This window comes from Podarcis vaucheri (assembly GCF_965113315.1).
Source record: "Podarcis vaucheri genome assembly, chromosome: 12".
NCBI lineage: Eukaryota > Metazoa > Chordata > Lepidosauria > Squamata > Lacertidae > Podarcis > Podarcis vaucheri.
The window spans coordinates 25,492,849-25,516,688 of record NC_138750.1 but is presented as its reverse complement, the minus strand read 5'-3'; the positions used below and the strand labels follow the sequence as shown (position 1 = coordinate 25,516,688).

Below are 23,840 nucleotides of genomic sequence, written 5' to 3'. Positions count from 1 at the left end.
TTTAAGTAGCACTTGTTCCTTCCCTTAACCCCCCCACCCACCCACCTTTCACATTTCACAAACTGTTAGGAGTCATAACTCAGCAATGCTTGATGCATTTGAGCTGACATTATTCACAAACGACCTCATGCAATTCAGGACAGAGGATAGATAAAACTAATACACTTAAAGGCGAAAAATACACCATGGCATAATGGGATTTGTTATTAGTCTTTTATCAGAAATCTCCTTTTCTTCATTACCACTTCATTATGCAGTGTTAATCGTTTGTAAATGTAGGATTCTACTGCTCAAACCAAAATCAGCTTCCCCGCTTTCTTCTTCTATTCTGCTTTTAGAAATTCTCTTGGGAATATTAAGTCTTAGTCCCCAGAGGTATTCTGTTTTCACAGATGTAGACAGCTGACGAACTGGCCTGCTTTAGTAACCATAATGCTGCCATTAATGATCTGAACCTCTGTGTCTCAATGGGTGTAAGCAATTCACACAACTGAAAATGGATGTATACTAACTGCTATCTGTTCTTTTCCAGCAACATTTCCCTTGTAGCAGCCATAAACCAAGGACCCTATTGTCTCTGAACTATGTTAACCATATGGCTTGACTTCAGCAAGTTTGCCTTCATAAAAAGGGGATGCTTTAAGGAATTAAGTTCTAAGTTGGAGTGTTTTCTTACTAATTAACACTCTTTTATTGCTCTTTCAAATATTTAGAGACAATCTAAGTTTCACTTAATGATACTGTTGGACAAGAGGAGCCCCTTTCCTTTCAGATGGCTGTCTATAGTTTAATTATAGCCCTGTCCTGTTAATTTCAGCCTCACATCTGCTACACCTGCAGACTACTATGCTCACAACGGTGTACCCTTTTATCACATTCGGTAACACAATAATCTGTATTTTACCACACCGACATAGCAATTGCAACCAACTGCAAATACAGAAGGGAGTTTTTAAAGCAATAATAAATATAAGAGTTACTACAATCTCTTTGCTGAAATGCATAGCCCCATGTTCTACACATGATTTCTATGTAATTAAACCATAATCCCCAAACAATCTGTAATTACTACCCACAGACAGTGGTTTAATAATGACCTGCAACACAGAGAAACAAATGCTTTGGAAACTTTAAACTACATGAGTGACATATTTTTAAAATCAAATTTAAACTTTAAAAGGAAATTATTTTTATTAAGAGTTACTGGGAACAACATCTTCCTGGAACCTCAGAGAGATGCTTCCCATCAGGGTAAACAGATAATACTGGACTCAAAGGACCAATGATTTGACTCAGTATAAGGAACTAAACCTTTGCATAGGTTATTTTTTGGTGGTGGAGGGGGGAACCTAATAAGTCATGCATTGCCTTATCTGCGTAAACTATTTCTATTCTGACTGAGTATAACAAGCATTTCAGATACAGCTTGCTGTTTTCTGTACTACATCCATAATCTTTTTCAAGAACTTGGGAGTGGGGAAAAGCAGCCAGCAGCCAGGAGGGAGAATACACATTCATTCAAATGTTGTTTAGCCTTCAGTGGAACCAGGCATACAATGTCCTTGTTTTTGTGATGCCCAACACCGGCTCGTTTCCATATTCTTCATTTATGTATGATCTAATCTATTTTTAATATTGACTTCCCCCCAACTCATCCCACGTGCACTTGTTACAGTTCAAAGTATCTATTCCAAAACGGGTTAATAATAATAATCTGTAAAAAACATCACCAGAAAAATAAAAATAGCATGCAATAGAGAAACCTTCACTTCCAACGCTTACACAAAATAAATACATGAAATCACTAAGAACTCAAATTCTATTGCAGAAAGCTAACTCATATGTACCGAGATAGATTAAAGGAGGATAGGTCTAACAATAGCTAATTAGACATGCTAGTTAAATGGAACCCCTTTCTTTGGGAGCAGTCTACACTTAAATGCCAGTTGATTGGGGGGGGGGGCAAAAGCATGGGGAGAGTGGGCTTACTAGAAAAAGTGTGACTGGCCACTGTGGAAAACAGGGTGGTGAATGAGAGGTTTTATTTATTTATAATAAAATAAAAATGTGTACCCCACTCTTCCTCCCAAAGGATCCCAGGACAGCAAACACATCAGTGATAAAACAATGCAATTCTTGGCCTGATCTAGCCGAGCTCTTATGTATATCACGTAAATAGTACAGATGGTTTATACTGCCTACAATTTAGGCTTCACGCACCCATATTTTGCCTTTCTCCCTCTCTTTTTCTCTCCAGTCCTCTTCCACTGCATTTGAACTGGTGTCATTGTTATATAAATGTTTAATAAGAATTTGTTTACAAGTTGAAATTAATGACCCAGAATGCCCAGTGGAAGGAACAGATTCATCAGCGATGCCAATTTGGAAATAAATTCTACTGCCATTCGCAGATCCCACTAACTAGCTTTGAAAGAATACAATGAAGCCGTATCTGTGGAATGTGGAGTGTGGGCAGAGGATGTCATGTGAAAGGTTGGTGCCGGGGAGAGTTTATGGAATGGATGAAATAACTGGGAGGAGTCTCCAGTGATTGGCACAGAAACAAGGAACTGTGTGAAATGATAGGATACGTGGAATGCCAATTGTTTTGTGAGAGAAAAATGTTATTGAGAGCAGGAACAAGAAACCATGGGAAGCACAATTATTTCACCCATAGCTGACACCCTACATTTAACTCAGTATCGCTTCCTGTTACTGTCCTCACCCATATACAGTGGTGCCTCGCAAGACGAAAAGAATCTGTTCCGTGATTCTCTTCGTCTAGCGGTTTTTTCGTCTTGCGAAGCAAGCCCATTGACAGCCTAGTGGATTAGCGCTACAGCGGTCTAGCGGCTTTCCGTGATCAGCTGTTAAGCGGGTTTTCAAGCGGAACAGCTGATAGGCGGCTTAGGAAAAGGGGGGGGGGAGTGGGAAAAACCCGCGGGGACGCGCAAGATTTTTTCGTCTTGCGAAGCAACCCCATAGGGAAATTCGTTTTGCGAAGCGCCTCCAAAACGGAAAACCCTTTCGTCTAGCGGGTTTTCTGTCTTGCGAGGCGTTCATCTTGCGGGGCATCACTGTGCGCATAATATAGCCCTCCCACCCCGGCTGAGCTTCGTCCAACCTGACATGTGCTTCTACCTTACCATCACACATCCAACTCTCACTCCCCAAGCAACAGCATATACATACATACATTTTTGGCCATGCATATCCTCTAAAACTTGCTGATGAGTATGCAACACTTACCTCTCAGTTTTGCTACTGATTTTTTTAGTATGTTTTAGCTTTACTCTGATAGTCATATCTGGGCTTTACTGTGATGGTGGCTGAAATTTGTATATTGTCCATCTAAATATCCCAGGGTGGTTCACAACATTTATACATCCTTAAACATTTATACTGTGCTTTTCATTATACAATAAATTCAAAGTGACTTACATACAAATTTAAGACAAAGCTCCAAAGCCCAACACCTAAGAAACAAAACTGCACAAATCGTAAGTGATAAAACCATATTTGGGAGGGGGCGTTCATATAACTAGTTTTAATTTATGGTTTGTTTTAGTATTACCATAAAGCACTTTAAGAGGTTGCCTGGACCCCATCCGAGAATCAACATCTCTCTGTGTGTGTGTTTCAAATATACTCTCCATGCCTACCTGTCTTGCATTCTTTAACTGTTTATTTTGTAGCTGAAAATGCAGCATGCACCTATGCCATACCCAAGTATAAACCCCCAGCAGCTGTGTTCCAAATACATGACCCCCCCAAAAAAAATCTTTGATTACTGCAGTGCTGTCCATTTACACACATCACCCATTTTCAGTCTTCTTCTCCAAGAACAGCCCCACACTGTCTGGTTGTGTACCATAATACACTTTCAAACATGTCTGGTTGATGCCTACCTTCCTCACCCCCTCAACCTTTATTTATCAGCTTTGTGATATCATAACTAACCATTTCCATGCTTTTTGGGGTCTTAACTCCTCTCATCAATCCCAGTTTTTCCAATAATTCCGATTTCCTATAAGCAGCACCAACTTCCACAGGTCCTTTTTTCGATCCATTGTGTACCGATTCCAAAATCTGGTTTTCTTTTACACCTGAGAACACACTCTTAAGAATTATCTAGCTGCAAACATCCTGCTCTCACTCAAATAATTAAAACATGCAATCTTACCTTGATACTGTAGCAGGTATGCAGAACAGATACATTAAAAAAGCTGCAACTGTCTTGTTTTGGTAATCAAGTTTTTTTTTTCTAGTCTCCCACTCTAAACCCTATGTGCCTTTTCTTGATTCTCTCTTTTTAGTTTCCTTGACCCATGTTTGCTATTATTTTCAACAGAAGCACCAAGAAGGGTGAGTTTAGTGGAGGGGAAAAACAAACCTTTCTATCACTCTTTCTTCAAGCTCTTCATAGGAATGGGTGTAAAAAGGTAAAGGTAAAGGGACCCCTGACCGTTAGGTCCAGTCATGGCCGACTCTGGGGTTGCGACGCTCATCTCGCCTTATTGGCCGAAGGAGCTGGCATACAGCTTCCGGGTCATGTGGCCAGCATGACTAAGCCGCTTCTGGCGAACCAGAGCAGCGCACGGAAACGCCGTTTACCTTCCCGTCGGAGCGGTACCTATTGATCTACTTGCTGCTGCTGCTGCTGATCTACTTGCACTGCATGCTTTTGAACTGCTAGATTGGCAGGAGCAGGGACTGAGCAACGGGAGCTCACCCCGTCGCGGGGATTCGAACTGCTGACCTTCTGATCGGCAAGTCCTAGGCTCTGTGGTTTAACCCACAGCGCCACCCCGTGCCTCAGGAATGGGTGTACTTCTCACCTAACCAGATGTAGCAGTGATTTGGTCATAGCTTAGTGGTACAACATCTGCTTTACATGCAGAAAGTCCCAATTTCAATCAACGGTATCTCAAGGTAGGGCTAGGAGACTCCCATCTGAAATCCTAGAGAGCCACTGCTGACAAGTTATGGACCAATAGTTTAACTCAGTATAAGTCAGCTTCTTACACACCTAATTCAGCTCAGTTTGATAAAGAAAATTGTATTGAATAGTTATGGTTTTAACAGAGAATGTAAGATGTTTCAGCTATAGATTTGCCTCTGCAGATCATCATATCCTAATCAAGGATGGAGCCTACTTCTTGATTGTTGGGAGAAGGGAAAAAATTTATCTGTCACCCCAATATTTTACCCATTTCTCTCTTCATTTTCTATCATACAAATTAATGCCTGCCATTCACTTCAACAGGGAAAAGTAAAACAGTCTGCACTTGAGTACATCGTTATGGTGGGGGCACAACCTGTTCATTAACTATTAAGTGCCCAAACCAGGTTTTCACAGCTGGAGCAATGTTCCTCCTTCCTTTTGTGAAGGCAGAATGCAGAAGCTAGTAATATGTTTCCAAAAACCTATTTCCAAAATCCTGCAGGAGTCATGTTTGGAAAAGGAGCGGAAATGAAGTTAGTTTTTCAGTCTTGGAGGGATCAATCCTGTAAATCTTGGCTGGTCTGGAGGAACAGGGCCCAGCCCAGAAAAGCTCTTGCCCTTTTCCCAGGAAGGTGTAGGGATACATAAACCACTCTGCTGCTTGGTCTTGATGCCTATTGCAAACAGTTCTGTGCTTATAGGGTATGGACCAAGAGGGCTGGTCTTGACAGCTCTACTGCTTGGGGAATAGGCACAGAGAATGAAGGAAGCTTCATAAAGGACCGGTATTCTTGATGTTCTGCCTTGTTCTCACATTCCCAGCTATACATGATGGGCCTTTCCCGTGGACCCACAACATTCACGGTGAGAAGGATTATTTCCAGTCCAGCACAACTATTTTATTAAGCTCCAGTTGAGCCCTGCAGATGAACAGCTGATGAACTTCAATCAAAACCAGGTTATGACTTGGGTAGTTCAGGCCACTTTATAATGAAGCACAGAACATTTCAAAAGATATTTGTTCTGCAAATTCGCAACTGAGGAAAAGCTAACATTTCAAAAAGAAGAAATAGGAGAGATTTATGTCATCACAGTATTTCATCTTATGCCTATGGTAAGCTCTAAAACTAAATTAAGCTGCCCTTCAAAGGCCATAGACAGCAGTCCATTTCAATCCATTAGTTTGGCTAAATGCCTTCATACATTCATGAAGAGAGTCATTATCATCAATCTTCCAGTTATACCGACCAGTTGACTAATTGTTTATGCATGTACCCAGGAAATACTGGGTGTTTTCTCATTGCTAACACAGTTCCAGAGAGAGCTCAGTAAACAGCTAGTCCAGTCTGAAATGTACAAAGATGATGATTTAAATATTCTGCTAAGCAAAAAGTGCTAAATTGCAGCTTTATTTACTTCCCTAGGTCAGAGGTAAAGAATAATTTTGGGCTTCTTGAAATCTCATAGTACACCTTTTTGAGATGTAGTTTTTGGCAGTGCTAAAAATAGGTTGGGTGAGGATTTTAAATTTGTTAGGAAGAAATTAGAGAACCTTAAAACAGTCTTTTATATAGACGGTATTACAATGCGCTGATTTAACTACACAATTTTGTGCATTTGAAGTTATTCCTATTACTTTTTTAACAGGGCAAAGGAGGATTGTACTAGAAGTACTTATATTTTTTACACAGAAACACAGTTTACACACTTATTTACTCTCTCTCACACACACACTTTCTTACTTTTCTAAAGTAGATTGCCTATAGCTAGTAGAGGTTGGGGGGTGCACCTTAGTTGGGCATTTAACATTTTTGGGCAGGAAAATATGGTATCATTTAGTCATTTAGTTACTTACATATTCCTATAGAAACCCTGCTGGCACTAAAGAGTTTGGATGATAAACAGCTAATTCATTACCTACAGTATTTGCTGGAAAATATGCATTAAATAATGCAGTACAGAAATTGTGGTTCTTCTAAGTCCCTGTCTGGAGAGGGAAAGGGGAGAGAGAGAGAGAGACATGCAGAGGCAAGCAATGTCTATGCTGCTTCTAATTATTCCAATTATCACGGCACACTATGAAAACTTGATTAATAACACTGAAGATATTGTTGTGGCAATTAGCCATATGGTTGTGGGACTTTATTCTGTCACGATTTAGCCATTAGCATCTACTTATGTTTGTCAGAACAGTGCATCCGTGACAAGTTGAAGTTCTGCTCACCTTGCTGATTCCCTTGTGAGCAACACTAGAGAACTGTTTATTCCTGGGAGCCCTTTACCAGAGTAAATTTTTCATGTGGCATCAGGTCTGACTGGGGACAAATGTCAAGTAGCTTATGCGACGACCCATCAAGCCTGGCTCTTTCTGCAAAGGTACTTACTAAATTGCTTGTCAAGGCAGACTTCTTTCAAAAAATGATTTGACCAGGAAAATTAGTGTCAAGTGACTTGTACTGAATGTTTTGAATGGTTAGCAATTCAAACAATATGCACTTTTCATTATTTAGACGTAATGAAATGTTCCATTGTGATTTTATACAACTATGTAGCATGCATTACAGTACACGTGAAATGCATACCTACAAGCCCTGGGACTGAGGGCCAAGGCCACCATCACTTCTGACCAGCACAAGTTGGCACACGTGATTCTTTTCAATGCAAGTCAGCATATATCAATGTTTGCATGTATATTCTCTCTCTCTCTCTGTGTGTGTGTGTGTGTGTGTGTGTGTGTGTGAGAGAGAGAGAGAGAGAGAGAGAGAGAGAGAGAGAAAGAGAGAGAGATGAATCCATGTGGATAGCTGACCTTCAGGAAGTTTAGGTGAGTCAAGCAAATATTCTGCTGACCTATATGAATCCACTGGTGCAATAACATCGGAAGCATTATGTGAGTAGGCTATGGAAATGGTCAGGAAGGAAAGACACTTCAGTTATTAAGGGAGAGAAGGAGTTAAGAATGCCAGGATTTAAACTGTAGAAATTTCAAATAACTTTTAAGTTCAATAGCTGACTATCATCAAAGAGAAGAACGACCTGCCTATTTGTTAGCTAGGGTATGTCTTAGGAATTAGCCCCAGCTTCCCTGTTTGCTTGACTGAAATTTTATATTCTGTATGGTCTTATTAACAAACCAACTTATTTGGTTGAAATAATCTGGTGTGTCCTGATGGATAGATCCTGAACTGCTGCATTTAACCACACCTGGTTGCCCTGGGGATTTTAGCCAGGGTACTGCACAGGTGTACATCAACCCTGGGGAACTGGTTGGGAAATGGCAGAGGGGTGACTTAAGATTCCACTTAAGTTTCTCCCCCAACCAGATACTACTATGAGTCGGAGAACCCTAGAATTGTAGAGTTGGAAGGGACCCTAGTCCAACCCCTTCTATGCAGGAATGTGAAGCTGTCTCATACAGGGACTCCTTGGTGCATAAATGACTCTTCTAAGGATCCCAGAGATGTCACAGACTTTGAAAGCAGTGGGTCCAGCTGAGGTTGCCTGTCCCACCCCAAAGTGCTGTTACAGAACAACTTAGAAACATTTTGACCTGAGAGGAGGCAAGAGAAGACAGAACAGCTGACGGCTTCCAAGGAAACTGTCAGGAACAGTAACTAGTGGTGTAGCGTGGGTTGTCAGCACCCGGGGCAAGGCAAGTAATTTGCGCCCCCTAACCTAAGGGGGCAGAGAGCTGTGAGTGCAAGCGCCCCCCATGTTGCGCCCGGTGAGGCCGGGCCCCCCTGCACCCCCACGCTACGCCACTGACAGTAACGCCTACAGCATGGTCAGAATTCAGCAAGGAGTACATGACAGCATTTATTGTCCCTGATCTCTTCCCGCTCCCAGCTTGCCTCTGTGCTGCTACTAATTGTTATTCCATTGGATGCTCTGCTCTATGCAACAGGCATTTCTGTTGCAGGGTAGGCCATTTTACACCTTGCAAAAAACAATGCATGAAGTGAAACTAATAAAAAAATGTATTTCCACTTTTGCAGGAGTTTCTGCACAGGCATAACTGTGAGAGTTACTACAGTGTCTGCCCATTACAGCACTGAACAAACTCCCATGCAAGTATTTGCAGAACAGCACTAGCATCTATTGTCCCCACTCACAATTATTTTGATCTAATCAATTGTTTTCAGGTAATAACTTTTTTATTTTTACATTAACCTAGCATTTTAGAATTGGAAGGAAACAAAAGGGAAAATATATGCCTTACAAATTTAATTGCTCAGATATTTTAGTGCTTGGGTCAACTTCAGATAAACTCTGGGAAAAATTCAACTAACAAGGAAAAACATTTGTAAGTTTCAAGGAGTCATGAAAAACATACTTCCAGATGTCTGAGACCCTGGTGCATATGATTTTGACAGCGTACACTGCTGTACCTGCTCATTATGTGGTCCTGTTACTACTGCCAGATATTTTTTGTCAAACAGGAGGAGGTTGGAGGTCTTCAGATCCCATTACACTACTAGAGGTATTATGTTGATTTGTAAAGCCTTATACAGCTCAGGAGCTCAATACCTTAAGGATCGCCTCTCCCCATATGAACCGACCCAAATCCTGTGATTGTCATTTGAGGCCCTTCTCTATGTCCCCCATCCCAGAGAACATGGGTAGGTAAACTAAGGCCCGGGGGCTGGATCCGGCCCAATCGCCTTCTAAATCCGGCCCACGGACGGTCCGTGAATCAGCATGTTTTTTACATGAATAGAATGTGTCCTTTCATTTAAAATGCATCTCTGGGTTATTTGTGGGGCCTTCCTGGTGTTTTTACATGAGTAGACTGTGTGCTTTTTTAAAAAAATGCATCTCTGGGTTATATATGGGGCATAGGAATTCATTCTTTTTTCCCCCTTCCAAAATATAGTCTGCCCCCCCCAAGGTCTGAGGGACAGTGGACCAGCCCCCTGCTGAAAATGTTTGCTGACCCCTGCCAGAGAGGTTCAGAGGGTGGCAACCAGAGAACAGGCCTTTTCTGTGGTGGCTCCCCAATTGTGGAATGCTCTCCCCAGAGAGGCTCACCTGGCACCATCACTGCATTTCTTTAGGCACCAGGCAAAAACATTCCTCTTAATCCAGGCCTATGGCTATTAAATAATCTGGCCTGTGAAAGTGTGTGTGGGAGGAAAGGAGATGACTGTTATTATGAAGGTTATTTTACCAAGTTGTCCGCCAGTATGTTTTTTATTATGCTTTTATCATTTATATCAATTGAACATTTTGGAAGTCGAATGGGCTTCCGGAACAGATTCCATTTGACTTCCAAGGTATGACTGTATAGGCTGCTGTGCTTTAGCACACACTTGGTGGTTTCAGTAAACAGGAGATGCCAGATAGATTCTCATGTATGTCAACACTTGACCTGAATTCTCAGATTTTCAAGCAAAATGAGCGATGGAAGAGCCTCCAGGAATATATCTAATGTTCCTGACCTGAGACTCTGTCTTGATTCCCTCCTGTACTTCAGCAGAATGCTGAGTATGCCTCCAGAGAGATGTTCCTATTTTTATATCTGTTTGCAGAATGTTCCTGATTGTTTAGCCATGGTTAGACAAATTTGGGATTAAGACACATGCTCCCTCCCTTCTTTTATGAAGCTAAAATCCCTTCCACCCATCTTGGTTGAGCACCAAGTTTTGCTAGTCTTAGCTATAGCTAACTATGTTGCTGTTTCAACCCTTACCATTGAAGTAGGTTCCTAGGATAAGGGTAAACTATATGCCAGAAGAAAGGTGTGGGTAAGAGTATACACAACCCCATAGCTCACTTCTGGTTCCCTACAACAAATCCTTTTGCATGCTCGTGGCCAGAGAACAACATGCTTACCACTTTTGAGCACTTCTCTAGGTTTTCTGGAAGGTAACCCATTTTATTCATAGATACCCATTCTAGTAAACTAGATGCTAATTGTGGAGGGCACCTTGGGTGGTGGTGGTTGGGATAATTTGTGCTCCAGAGAGGAAGCCCAATTGTGAATTTAGGCTGTTGTGATAGGGTTAGAGCCCTACCACTGTGTAACAGTGTACAAAGAGCAGTGTGTGATCTCAGAAGCACCCATGACTGTCTGGAAGAATGTATGAGACTTGGATGAAGCCTGCATTCCTAGAATGGCTGTCTTCACAGCATATGAGGCAGCCACTAGGACAGGCATAGGTGAACTCGGCCCTCCCGATGTTTTGGGACTACAACTCTCATCATCCCTGACCACTGGTCCTGTTAACTAGGGATGATGGGAGTTGTAGTCCCAAAACATCTGGAGGGCCAAGTTTGCCTGCACTAGGACATCATGACTGCTGCCTCCAAGGACTTGAGACTGAATAATAGTAGTATGATTCACCTTTGACAGGCAGGAAGCACCTTCCTTTTGGTAAAGACAAGACTTCTTTGGGAAAGCCATAAAACTAGGCTTGAACAAGAAGTCTCCCTTACCCTGCATTGATGTAATTAGTATTAAATGCTGCAGGATCTTTTCTTAGCTTAGCTCCAATAAGGAAAAACATTCTCAGTTCTGGATTCTTTTAGGGAGATTGAATTTTCCTGCTGTGGAAAATGGAACACTTAAGACACTAGCTTCCCCAGTGCTTCCTGGGGCAAAAAATGAAACTGGTTTAGAGCCTTGAACTCTCCTTCCACAGAACTGCAGAAAGGAAAGGCTTTTGCCTGCACCTTCTAGAGCCCTTGAGACTTGTTCTCGGGCTGACTTTTGAGGAAGAGAACTGCTTCCTCTCCTTCCTATTTGGCTTATGATTTTCATGTCGACAAGACTAAAGAGGCCAGAAAGAAATAGCAAGCTGAGAAATGTTCCATAATGAAAATAATTACTTTGTCCTTTCCAGAAATTTCTTAATGCCTTCAGCTGCAGAATGCTGATCCCTGGCATTTCCCGGGTTCTCTTGTGAGGTTCATTGTGACTTTATGAGTTAATCACGTCAGGAATAGTCATTTTAGCTCTCATGCCTTTAGGAGTAATTACACATTTAAATGATTAAACAAATCAGGAAAAAAATCTACCGCCTAACGAAAGCAGTTAACGCTAAAATCCTTTTTTATATATTAGTATCACAAGTCGTTTGTAAATAACATGTTCATTTTAGAGATGTAAAGAGTTCTGTCATGCCCTATGAAATAAATTATATTTTATTGGTGCCCGGGTGTTTCATAATTTCTATTTATTTGCTGCAAGAGTGGAGAATTAAGATAGAGTAGTTTATTTCACCAAAAGACTGACAAATGGCTCATTAGATACTTATGGAGCTGAAGCTAATTGTATGATTTTTGGGGTGTATTAATTGTCACTGCCTGCTTAACTAACTAATGCTGGTAACAATTATACTGCCCTTACCCTGCACTCTCATTCAGGTTAAAACACTTTGCATGCTAAAAGAAAAGGGACAATATTTTTTGCTAATGTAAACCAAAACATCACTATTTGGATTGGAAGAGCATGTAGGAGGAGTAACAGAGGATTAATGGTTCCCATTGGAGACACCATTGACAGTCATATCCAAATTGCAGTCACCTCACATCAAATAACAGCTTGAATCACAAATATTCCAAGATTCTACTTTCCCCCCACCCCCAGCTACAAATTAAATATAATTTACATTACTTAGGTTTTTTTTTATTTCATCGGAGACATAAGGTCAGAATTGATTGAATATGTACTACCTGCATATAATGATTTCCAGTTTTTTACAATCATGTGCTAATGCTCTACAGTAATGGCCTATGGATGAAGAGACAGATGTACTACCAGTCATTCGCTACACATTTGCATTAACAAATCATCATTTAATTGAAGCCCATCCAACAAGTTTATGCTACTTAAATAAAGTTCCTTTCAATAAAAGATGCCACAATGACACATGGTTGCTAGCTGCAATGAAAGTTTGGTGGGAGGGTGATTTATTTTCAGTTCATAGATTTAGGTGTATATCGAAGATGCATTTATTAATTTGTATTTTGCCGAGAGATAAACCACCTGACAACTAACACAGTGTTCCAAGCTAGTTCCAGTCTGAAATGAGATCATTTACTCTTTGAAATAATTATTTTGTAACACTACAATTTCATGCCTTGCAGGTTTTATCTCCCACACAAATATATAATAGACCACGAATTGTGTGTTAATATTTTTAGGCAAGCTCTAATAATGAGTCTCATATCCTGCTGTTACCAACGTGGACTAATTCTTTTTTTCCCTTAGATGTCTCGTTGCAGACTACAAACTTTGCCACTACAGTTAGAAATCAAGTTGCTTTTCTATAATTTTGATATTATTGTTCTTTTTTTAAAAAAAAATCAGTCTGGGGAACTATTCTGGTAATTTGCATGACTACAAATTTCAGATGCAGAAGAATACTTTGAATTCTATAATGTATCACAAAAGAGTAAAAATTGAAGGCTGAATGAACGCAACACATTAGTGCAACTAATGATGCAATCCTAGGCACATTTATTTGGGAATAACCCTCATTGTATCCAGTGGGACTTACTTCTGAGTCAACAAGTTTAGGATTTCAAGGTGAAGTGTTCATCTTGTAAAGATGGGCTTACAGTAGTCTAAATGTATCTTTTTTGTTAGCTGCTTTATGCATCCAAAAGTGAGATAAATTTTTGATGATCTCTCTGTCAAATACAGCATAGTCACCTGTTTTTACCTGTTCCTGTTTTTATAATGCTGTTTTACTGTTTTTATGGTAAGACATTGCAGATTTTATGTTACTTTTGTATAATGCTTAGTTTTTTATATTAAGAAATTTAGAAAAGCTCTATAAATAAATCACAAAAGGAGCTGTATTTTAAATTAATATTTGATTCCATCTACACAAAGTAAAGATGAACAAAGGATGCTGGCTGAAATCTTGCATTGCTGACTAATCTCAGTGACTTCAATGATATCTGATTAGTCCACATACAAGACTGCAGTGTCACAGTCTATAGAAAGCATATTAATATGAGTTTGATATCTTGTTGAAACTATTACTACTGAAATCGTATGCTATTGCTGTGTCCTTTTAAACATAAAAACAATGAATATGCTGCTATTTAGGTCATGTGAAAAGAACAATAAAATGTTTAAAATAAAGACTATTCTGAAGAACAACTTTACAAAATTAGTGTGAATGGCATGAAGCAAATGAGGGTGTTTAAAGGCACCTTGTATAAAAAATGTATTTTGACCTTCCTTTGAACTATTTTAGAATTCTCAAGTTTGAGTTTTTTACTTGTTGATTCAAGGTAAAATGTCATCGTTCAGTGGAATTAAGCTGGTGTATTTTGCAATTCCAAAATTCACAATACAAATGCTCATTTTGATGTGTAAATGATAGTAAAACAAGATCCCCACACTCATTTTTTAAAAAACAGCACAGATATCTAACATAATACCAAATAAACACACATACCAAATATCCTACTGTGTCTTGTCTGTATGTTCTCAATGATCTTTTTATATGCTAACTCTGAATAGTAATTACAGATCTTGTAAGTTGGCTTCTGTTTTTCAGAACTATGAGTTGCACATAAAACATGCATTTTCATCACAACAATTACCATTAATCAAAACACTGAGAGCTAATACCACTCAAGTCCAACCTACCGCTGTGCCTAGCAATATATCAAACTGTCTGTTGTCAAACACTCTATACAAACTTAAACAGCCTATCACTGCAAATAACAAAAAATATGCTTGCTAAGTATTTTTTTTTTTTTAGTCAAACTGCAATCTTGGTAGTCCATTCTTCAACTGGATTCAGTATTAAGTATATCATCCTAGACAATGATACATTTTCTGCTTTGTGACAGCATTCACACAGTGGAAATTCCCACACATTTACTAGATTTAACACAAATATTGATAATCTTTATACATTTATTGGTTTGATTATACAGTATCAGTTCAGAAATTATTTCCACCACTGAATTACATACATGGAGTAGCTATATAGTTCTCAGTTATCAGAAATGCCTCTTTTATTACTAATAATGTCTGTCATCAAGGTATGTAAAAGCCTGTTTAAATTAATCCTGGGATACTACGACACTCTCATTAGGGAATGGATATTATCAGAAATCTCATATATGCAGAAATGAATTCAAAGATAAAAATACTTTACCCACATAAGATCTGCACTAAATCTAAGAATTCATTTGATGTAGCACATAGGGTGAAACTGATACTTCCAAAAGTTTGCTTAGATACCTTGCTTTTCCCAACTAGCAAAATTATCCCGTTCTCCTCATACAGAAACACAACTTCTTATTTCTAACACTGGGAAAGTACTCTGTGCTAGACTTAATCAGTCCGTTTTGCAACCAGCACTCAATAAGAAAACTCGTGAAGGAAGGATGAGGTACAAGTTAGGCTAGGCACAGTGGAATTTAACAAACAGATCAGGCCTTTATTACCAGCAAGCTCCATTATGGATTTGTGAGCTTTGTAAGCCAAGCTCCCCCAAGTATAATTAAAATTTTATTTATGTGTTTGTGACTGTTAACTTCATGTTGCCTCTGCTTGTCCCCCCGCTACCCACACACCCCAATGTGAAATGGCATGCAGAGTTTACAGCTGCAGAGTGCACAATGTGAAATTTATATCTAGACTAAAATATAAGAAAATGTTGGAAAAAATAATGAAGAAAACATTGCCTATATTTTCAGTCAGCCTGTGCACACAACTAAGACAAGCTGTAAGATTGAAAAAGAGGTATATCGTAGTCAAAAGGGCAAAAACATATTAAAATGGCATATTTTTCACTAGCAAGAATACTATTTATTACATGCTTATACTGTGAACCAGAAAACTGTAACTGAGAAAGATGTAGCTTTTCTATATATACTTTGTGCTTCTTTTGAAATCTATTATTAATTCAAATGTAGCAGGAAATGGTTTGCACCTTCAAACAAAGCTGTGTTGAAAAAAATCCATTTCTGTAAAAAAACAAGCATCTATACATAACTTCCACCATTTTTATTGTTCGCATTAACCCTTCCTGCGCTCAGTGAGGTAACCTTATTATACCCAACACTTTTTCATAAAACCTTAATCTAAGTAACCATAGGGGGATCTCCTCTCCCCTTGAAAAACTGCAAATAAAGATGTCAGCTATTGAGTATATTTGTGGCGTCTCCAGCAGCTGCTGTTAAATACCAGCTGGTCTAGCTGATTAAAATTACCTCCGAGTTGGTATTATAAAGATGCCTGGGCAGCATTGCTGTATTAATGGATTATTGAGTGAGCGATGAAAACCTTGGCCAGCTGATGCGTTTTATTACAGATAGGCTTTATGATGTGTAATCACTGCAATTTTTACAACTGGAGAAAATAGGGGGGGGGCAACGAAAAAAACTCACAGAAACCAGTTTGACTGAGTATTTTTGCTATTCTGCTACCTAGCCGTCGGATCATTATTTCCTCTTTGAAAACTAAATCTGTATATTTGTGAAATTAGCACACATGAATGAATTCTGGGAATAGGAATCCCGTATATCATTCCTGATGTACATGAAAAAGACCGAGACTAACTTAACTGTGCGTGGATTTCAATCTTGCATTACCAGAGTCCAACTGGCTGATTTTCAGTCACGTGATAACTGAATTTCCTTGTATTATTCACGAGGTGGGATACACACAAATACACCCCTTATTCAACAAAGCAGGCTGTATTTTTAGAGCCAATATATATAGCTTCTTCTCTCTCTGTCCTTCCTATAATTATCCCATGGTTTGTTTGTGATGATAATCATGCACTAGGAAAAAGAAAACCTGTTGACCTTTGCAGTGTATGAACATGAGTGTTAAATGGTGTAGTAAAATGTAGTTTACCCTGGGCACAGTGTGTTAGCCAAGAGCCCGTGAGAAAAATCAGTCTTACAAATGTCAGCTTGCTCTGAATAGCTACAAGAGACATACATAGCTCTTGATCCAAAAGAGTTGCTGATGTACATGGAAGGGAACCATGCATGTAGACAGGGATTTCTTGACTGGTTTTGCCAATTTGGAACGTTTGAGGAAACTGATCTTTGCACATTCCTACATAAAATGACCCGATCTACACCTGTCAAATGAATGCAAGTTTTGGAACACAGCCATTTGCAGGATTTCACACTTTCCCAACTGTTGCCACATAATTCTCGGCAGTTTGAAATGTACCAAAATGCACATATTTTGAGAGAAAACATACATTAAAATATTTAAAAATTAGGTATTAACAGTCTCTCTCTCTCCCTCTCTCTCTATATATGAGATTTTCTGCTAAAAAATGCAGGTTAATATGAAAACAGAACAGAATTATGAATAAAAACACCCAGAAGTGACATGGACTTGAAACAGGAATTTGGCCACTCTTGCTGCCAATAATGCAAGTTACTTAAAAATATAATCAGTGGTAATTCTACAGACATTTTATTTCCCTAAAAAAGAAAAGCAGCAGAATTGAATGTACAAGAATACACTGTATATAGAACGAACAGAGACTTTTTGGCATTTGAGTAATTTGTTCTGATACCTACCTATAATTAAGCCTACTAGTTTAAATAATAATTTCTAGCAGTATAGCCTTTACAGATAGTGAAACAGAAATAAAAGCAAATAGGGTGGGAACACAGTATTTTCAATGGTAAAACATTTTGTACATGGTGCAACTCAGCTGCACCTTTTGCTCACTGTGCAACAGAACAAGGTTCTGGAAACTACCTGTAAAGTAAAGGTAAAGGTACCCCTGCCCGAACGGGCCAGTCTTGACAGACTCTGGGGTTTGTGCGCCCATCTCACATCTATTGGCCGGGGGCCAGCGCTGTCCGGGGACACTTCCGGGTCACGTGGCCAGCGTGACAACGCTGCTCTGGCGAGCCAGAGCCGCACACGGAACGCCGTTTACCTTCCCGCTGGTAAGCGGTACCTATTTATCTACTTGCCCCCGGGGGTGCTTTCGAACTGCTAGGTTGGCAGGCGCTGGGACCGAACAACGGGAGCGCACCCCGCCGCGGGGATTCGAACCGCCGACCTTTCGATCGGCAAGCCCTAGGCGCTGAGGCTTTAGCCCACAGCGCCACCCGCGTCCCTGGGCACCTGTAAAGTACTTAGTGCTTTTTTAAATAAACAAAAAGCTTTAGTTGTGAATACAAATGTGGGTTTGTATTATACAGGGGGCCTGAAATGTTTAGGTAACCTCTGCTTAAAGGATTGGCATTTATGCTTACTATGCAGTTGTGCAATTAATTATTCCAAAACAGTATTTGCTAAATGGGCCTTTATGAAAAGTCAACATGCTTTGTATTTCTCTGCTAGGAAGCTTGCTCACACATTAGAGGAAAGCCATGTCGCAGATGCTAGTTGACATTAATTTCATATTATTTGACACGGGCAACTCGTATCATCTTATGAATGACAAACTGTCAATGGGTGGGGAGGATTGCTCATTATAGTGCAGTCTTAACTACCTTTTTACAGGCTATGAAGAAACACACCTGCCAGTTTGCCTTAGTGTCTTCCTGGGGCATGAGAATAGTGTTTTTACAGCAGCAGTTAGTGCATTATAACTAAGTGAAATAATCTTGACGTGTCGTAGATTTTCTAGCTAATGTAAATATGAACTGATAATGCCACATACCCGAAAAGCTACCATCCACATTTGGTACACCAAAACATCTAGGAAGATCTTCCTTGGCTTCCAGGCTCAGACACCAGCTTAAGCTTCAGGACCAGTACATCACAGACTACTTTATAGATTGCTCATGTGTGCTGCACATATCCAGCAGTGCTCCTAGGTTGCTGCACATTCAGCCTCTGGGCTCTTTCAGCAAGTCTCCATGCCTAGCATACTTCTTTGTAGCATTCCGCTCTACTTCATGTTCCCTCAAAGCCTCTGGTGGAACAGTTTCCATAAATCCTTCTATACACAACTTCCGGTCTTCTTAGCCCTGACTGTTTGGTTCCCATATAGCTCAGTTGGTAGAGCATCTCAAGGTTGTAGGTGTTGGACTAAAGTACCCTCATAATCCCTTCCAACTCTACAATTCTATGATATCCATTTGAAAGCTCTACTCTGTTTTTTATGTTGATGTTTCATTCATTTTCTTGCAGTGATGTTTCATTCATTTTCTTGCAGTGATGTTTCATTCATTTTCTTGCATATTAGCAGTGTTCATGGCTTTGAACACTAGCAGAAACCAAGTTGGGTCTGATGGTCTCCTGTAACAGATCTAATGTGTTTACACATATTATACACACGTTGTATAAAGCATACCATGCTATCACTGAGAAGAAAAGGGCAGAGATTTGAACCATTACATTCAGAGACAACAAAGAATCTAAAAGCCCATGTTAGCATCAAAAGGACTGGCAATGTCATAAATACCTATGCTATATTTTATAGTGCATTAAATGCATGGTTTTAAAACAACATTCAGTAACAATTTACAATTAAAACGTATTGGAAAACTGGGAAAACTGCCATTTGTTTTTGTTTCTTCTGATGTGGATAGCCCCCGTTCCTCAAACTGTATGGCTGTTACCTAGGAAACTGCCTGGAAGCAATATAATTGGATGGATTTTCAAAGTGATTGTCAGAATTGTGGGCAGAGTTTCAGGTGGAAGATCCATGGTGCTATCATGGCCTAAGTTCAAATTTGTCCTGTAAAAAATTACAATATCAAAAACTCTTTCTAAGCAGCTCAGATGAGAGATTCTGCAATCATCATCTGAAAAAATACCAAGCAGGCAGAAATGTGTATTTATGTACTGTAGTAGAAGGTTACTAAAAGATCCAATAAGAAAAAAACAAAACACTGCCTTGCAGATGTGTATAAAATGAACCATTTGCGGTTAAAAGGAAGTGCCAAATTAATTGTATGCAACCCATTTGTTACTTCACCATTTCATTTGCCTTGATACCAAAATATTTAATTTTGTATTATTTTCTCTCTCAAGTTGCTTTCCATTTTTCATACTTTTTTTTTTTGAAATGGCGGTGTTTGCATATTTAGAACCATAACAAGATCATATAATTTCATTTATATTTCTATAGGGCATAATCTAGAAATTATATAGGATCTCATCTCTTGTAGCAATGTGTAAACAAAGCAAGAGCCAGCTAAAAGGAAAGGAAGAACAAGAAAAATCTGTCATGAACCTGCATCTAAAAAGGTATAATTTGGCTATGTCAAAGTGTTTTCTGATCAATATATCTCCTCTTCAATAACACGGCTTACTTTTATTTTTAGAACCTGAAGTAAAAAACGAAATGAAACAAGAACAATCAAATCAGATTTCAAGGCTACCATAAGTTTGCCAGCAAATATATGTGCCTGTAAGTTACTTTTAAACAAATCAGTAAGTTGTGATTCAATAGTTAACAGGTAGATTTAATATTTCCAAAGAGGAGTTTCCCCTCTTCATTGCTTTATTAGCATCCAGTAAGGGGTATCTCTGATTCACTATTTCATGGTCATCCAAAGCTGTGATGTTACTTGGGCCACCAAGGCAATCATTATCTTCGTGAAAAGAGTAGGGAGAGGAGGCCCATCCGAAGGAGACGGCTTTGTATTGGAAATGGTGGGGTCCTATGGCAAACTGGAGGTATTTGTGGCAGCTTGGGTGGAAAAGAATGAGGAGGTATACATCCTGTAGGTCCATGGAAATAAGTCTTTGATGTGGAGGGATTTCTTGGCTGAATAAAGGGAATTCGTCTTGAATCCTTTTCTGAAGACCACCTGTTAATTGAGTTACTTGAGATCCAGGACCAGAAGTGTTGGTCCTTGTTTGACATGATGAAGAATATAGAGTGGATGTCAAAGCAGAACTCTACTGGAAGTACCTGTTCTATGGCTCCCATGTTGAGAAGGTATCGTATGCAATCCCACGCAATGCAATTTTGTCTGGGGCAAGTGACACTGGTGATGATCCTGTACCCCTGTGATATAATGTTGAGAAACCAGTGGTCTGCAGCTGTATCTTGCCAGGCATTGATGAATGTCTGGAGCCTACCCACACCTGTCTGATACTTGTGTCATTGTTTCCATTTACTGGTGTACTGGGTGGGTGGGGTTTGGAGGACCCAAACTTGTTTCCCTGTCATCATCTGGGAGAGTGGCGGTGCTTGTTCCAGGATGGCTTAGACTTGTAGTTGTGGTGCCTGCAGTCTAGTGGTAGTTCCAAAAGAACTAATTCGCCTGGTAAGATGTATAACATGTAGAGTAGCACCTGACATCTTGTTAAGTGACCAGGACCTTCATCTACAGAGCTGCTCCAGTGCCTTTTCACCAAACAGTTTCCACCTACAAAGGGTGCTGTGGAGAAATTGATATTGTATGTTTTGTCTGTTTCCCAGTGTTTCAGTCACTGCGACCTGCAAGTTCCCACGCCTGCTGCCATTCAGCACACTGTGAATTGGGTGAAGTCCAAGGTGGCTTCTGCCACAAATGCCGCTGACCTGGATATTTTGAGTAGTGTCTTGTAGACACAGTTGGGATCCTGATTCGGGTTTGCAATGTGGTCTTCAAGAGGTCAATGATCTCAGTATCCAGGATTTGATAATTGTTGGTTAGTTGAACCAACTTTTTGTATTGTGTGGGAGCATCTCATCCTGTTTTAGTGATTCTCTTGAATAGGCCTCGTGCTGGTACAAATTTAGAAGAAGTTTGGGTCTCAGGAAACACCACTGCCCCCTTGGAAGGAGAGGGGGTAGGTTCAGATGACTTAGCATTAAGGTCTACTGCTGCTCCTGAGCAACAGAGGTGTGGCATATTATGAGTGTCTTGAAATAAGCAATGAGATAGCTGTTTGTCCACCACAGAACTACCATTCCATTCCCTTTCTTCCACATCCTGAAAGGCAAAGAGGTCGGACCCTATGGAGGATATTGCCCAAGAGCCATCAGGTTCCCCAGTATTGGTAGATTGTAATATGATCACTGCAGATGGTGACAGCAGTCACAAAATTGAAAGACACCTGCTTCTTGGGAGAAAAACAATGACAAATCTAGACAGCATCTTAAAAAGCAGAGACATCACCTCGCCGACAAAGGTCTGTATAGTTAAAACTATGATTTTCCCAGTAGTGATGTATGGAAGTGAGAGCTGGACCATAAAGAAGGCTGATCGCTGAAGAATTGATGCTTTTGAATTATGGTGCTGGAGGAGACTCTTGAGAGTCCCATGGACTGCAGGAAGGAAGCATGCAGCAAGGATTAGGCAAGGAGGGCAGCGGTGGATCTACCTACTTCCAATAATATGCAGCCAAGCAGGGCTTGTGTATGTCCTTTGTGAGTTGGAAGCCCACTGGTGTTCTGCCAGGAATGGGTGTGGTAAAGGCCTGGGTCCCTGTTTGAGGAGACAATGGAGAGGAAGCTGAAGTATCTTCAAAGCCCCTAATTTGTCCTCCTCAGAGGGTAGCAGAGTGGGTGGGCTGTAGTTGAGCTGGGTCTACAATGCACAAGTGGTTTGTTTTTTTCATATTTGATGTGCCAACCCTTCAATCACTTGCTGGTTGAGGTTGTTTTGCGGCTGGCCTTGCAATGCCGAAAGAAACATCCTGTTTGACTGAAAACTGGAGTATGGATTTTACTGGCCATCCAGGCTGAACCCACAGGGTATTGGAAGAGATTTCATGCCTGAGTCAGTCACTGCACTCTGTCAGGTAGGTGGAGGGAGAAGTGGTTATGACCTTACCGGTTCTCCAAGGTGGTGAGCTCTCCTGGCCTCGTCCTGCTGCTAGGCTGCTTTGTCTTTTTGGTGGCCTTGTGGACTGCTGTGGAGTCAGTGTCACTGGTAGAGGCTGGTCTGAAACATCTTTGTTTGATAAGCGGCTGGAGGGGTGACTGTGTTGGAACGGCTATACGCAACCTTCAAGAGGAAGAGGTGGGTTCCTAGGTCTCAGCTGGGCCTGCTTCAGTGGGTTGTACCTGTCTAGCTCACAATCTAGAATCTACATTTGCCATGTGACCGGGATAACAGAGCCATGAGGATGTGGAGAGGCCACAGCAACATTCTTCTTCTCTGATTGGGCTGAAATCCCAACACTTTGGGGTTAAGGTGCATGTCCAGGAGCAAATCAGTGAGGCTACAAAGGTGCCATGGCAGAAACACCCTGAGAATGATTTTTGGGGTCTTTTTTTCCTTGTTTGAGGAGGAGAAAAGGAATTAGGAAAGGATGTGATTAAAACAGAAAAGGGTGGGAGGTATTCTGTCTCTTTAGAGAAGGGAAGACTATATGGAAAGAAGAGTACAAAAACAATGGGTACAGGAGAAAAGTAAAAAATATATAGGTTAAAGGAGAAGCAGAATAAACAACCCTAAAGATGAAGAAAAGTGTGGTAACAAAGGACGATGTGACTGGATCATTGGAAGGCAAGAGCAAAAACTGAACGGGAGCCACCTACTTCCCAGGAAGTTCTTCTCCTGCCTTCATCCACCAGGTGGAGCCAAACCCCCTATGATGTCAATGGGAAAACTTTATTAAATGTATAAGGATGAGCCCAGGAAACACTTCTATGAAATGGCTGCATTGGCTTCATGAAGCAATTCTGTACATGTCTATGCAGTAGTAAGCTGCACTGAATTCAGTGGGGCTTACTTACTTGACTTAATTTGCCAGAATAGGCTATACATCGAGGATTTCATATAATTCTTCAAGATTTTTTCCCCCAGCTGGCATCTACTCTGCTTTCATAGAAAGCAATATCATTGCAGGTAAAATTCAAAACATTTGAGAATTAAGGGAAAAGATAACTAGTAAATATCAGCCCACAAACAAATATTCATTTCAACTTGTGTTTTTAAAATAGCTTTAGAGCCATCATTTTTGTGTTTAATGCATGGGTTGTACACATAATATAGTAAGAATCTTTACCACTGGGAGCAATAACAGTAATTTTAACAAATTATTCCT

The 23,840-nt window shown here is 40.2% G+C and overlaps 1 protein-coding gene across 10 annotated transcripts in view; it reads right to left on the bottom strand.

Moving 5' to 3' along the window:
- The window catches only part of TBC1D5 (TBC1 domain family member 5), a 246,171-nt gene that overhangs the window by 65,820 nt on the left and 156,511 nt on the right, over window positions 1–23,840 (bottom strand). The gene's annotated exons all lie outside the window — the stretch shown is intronic.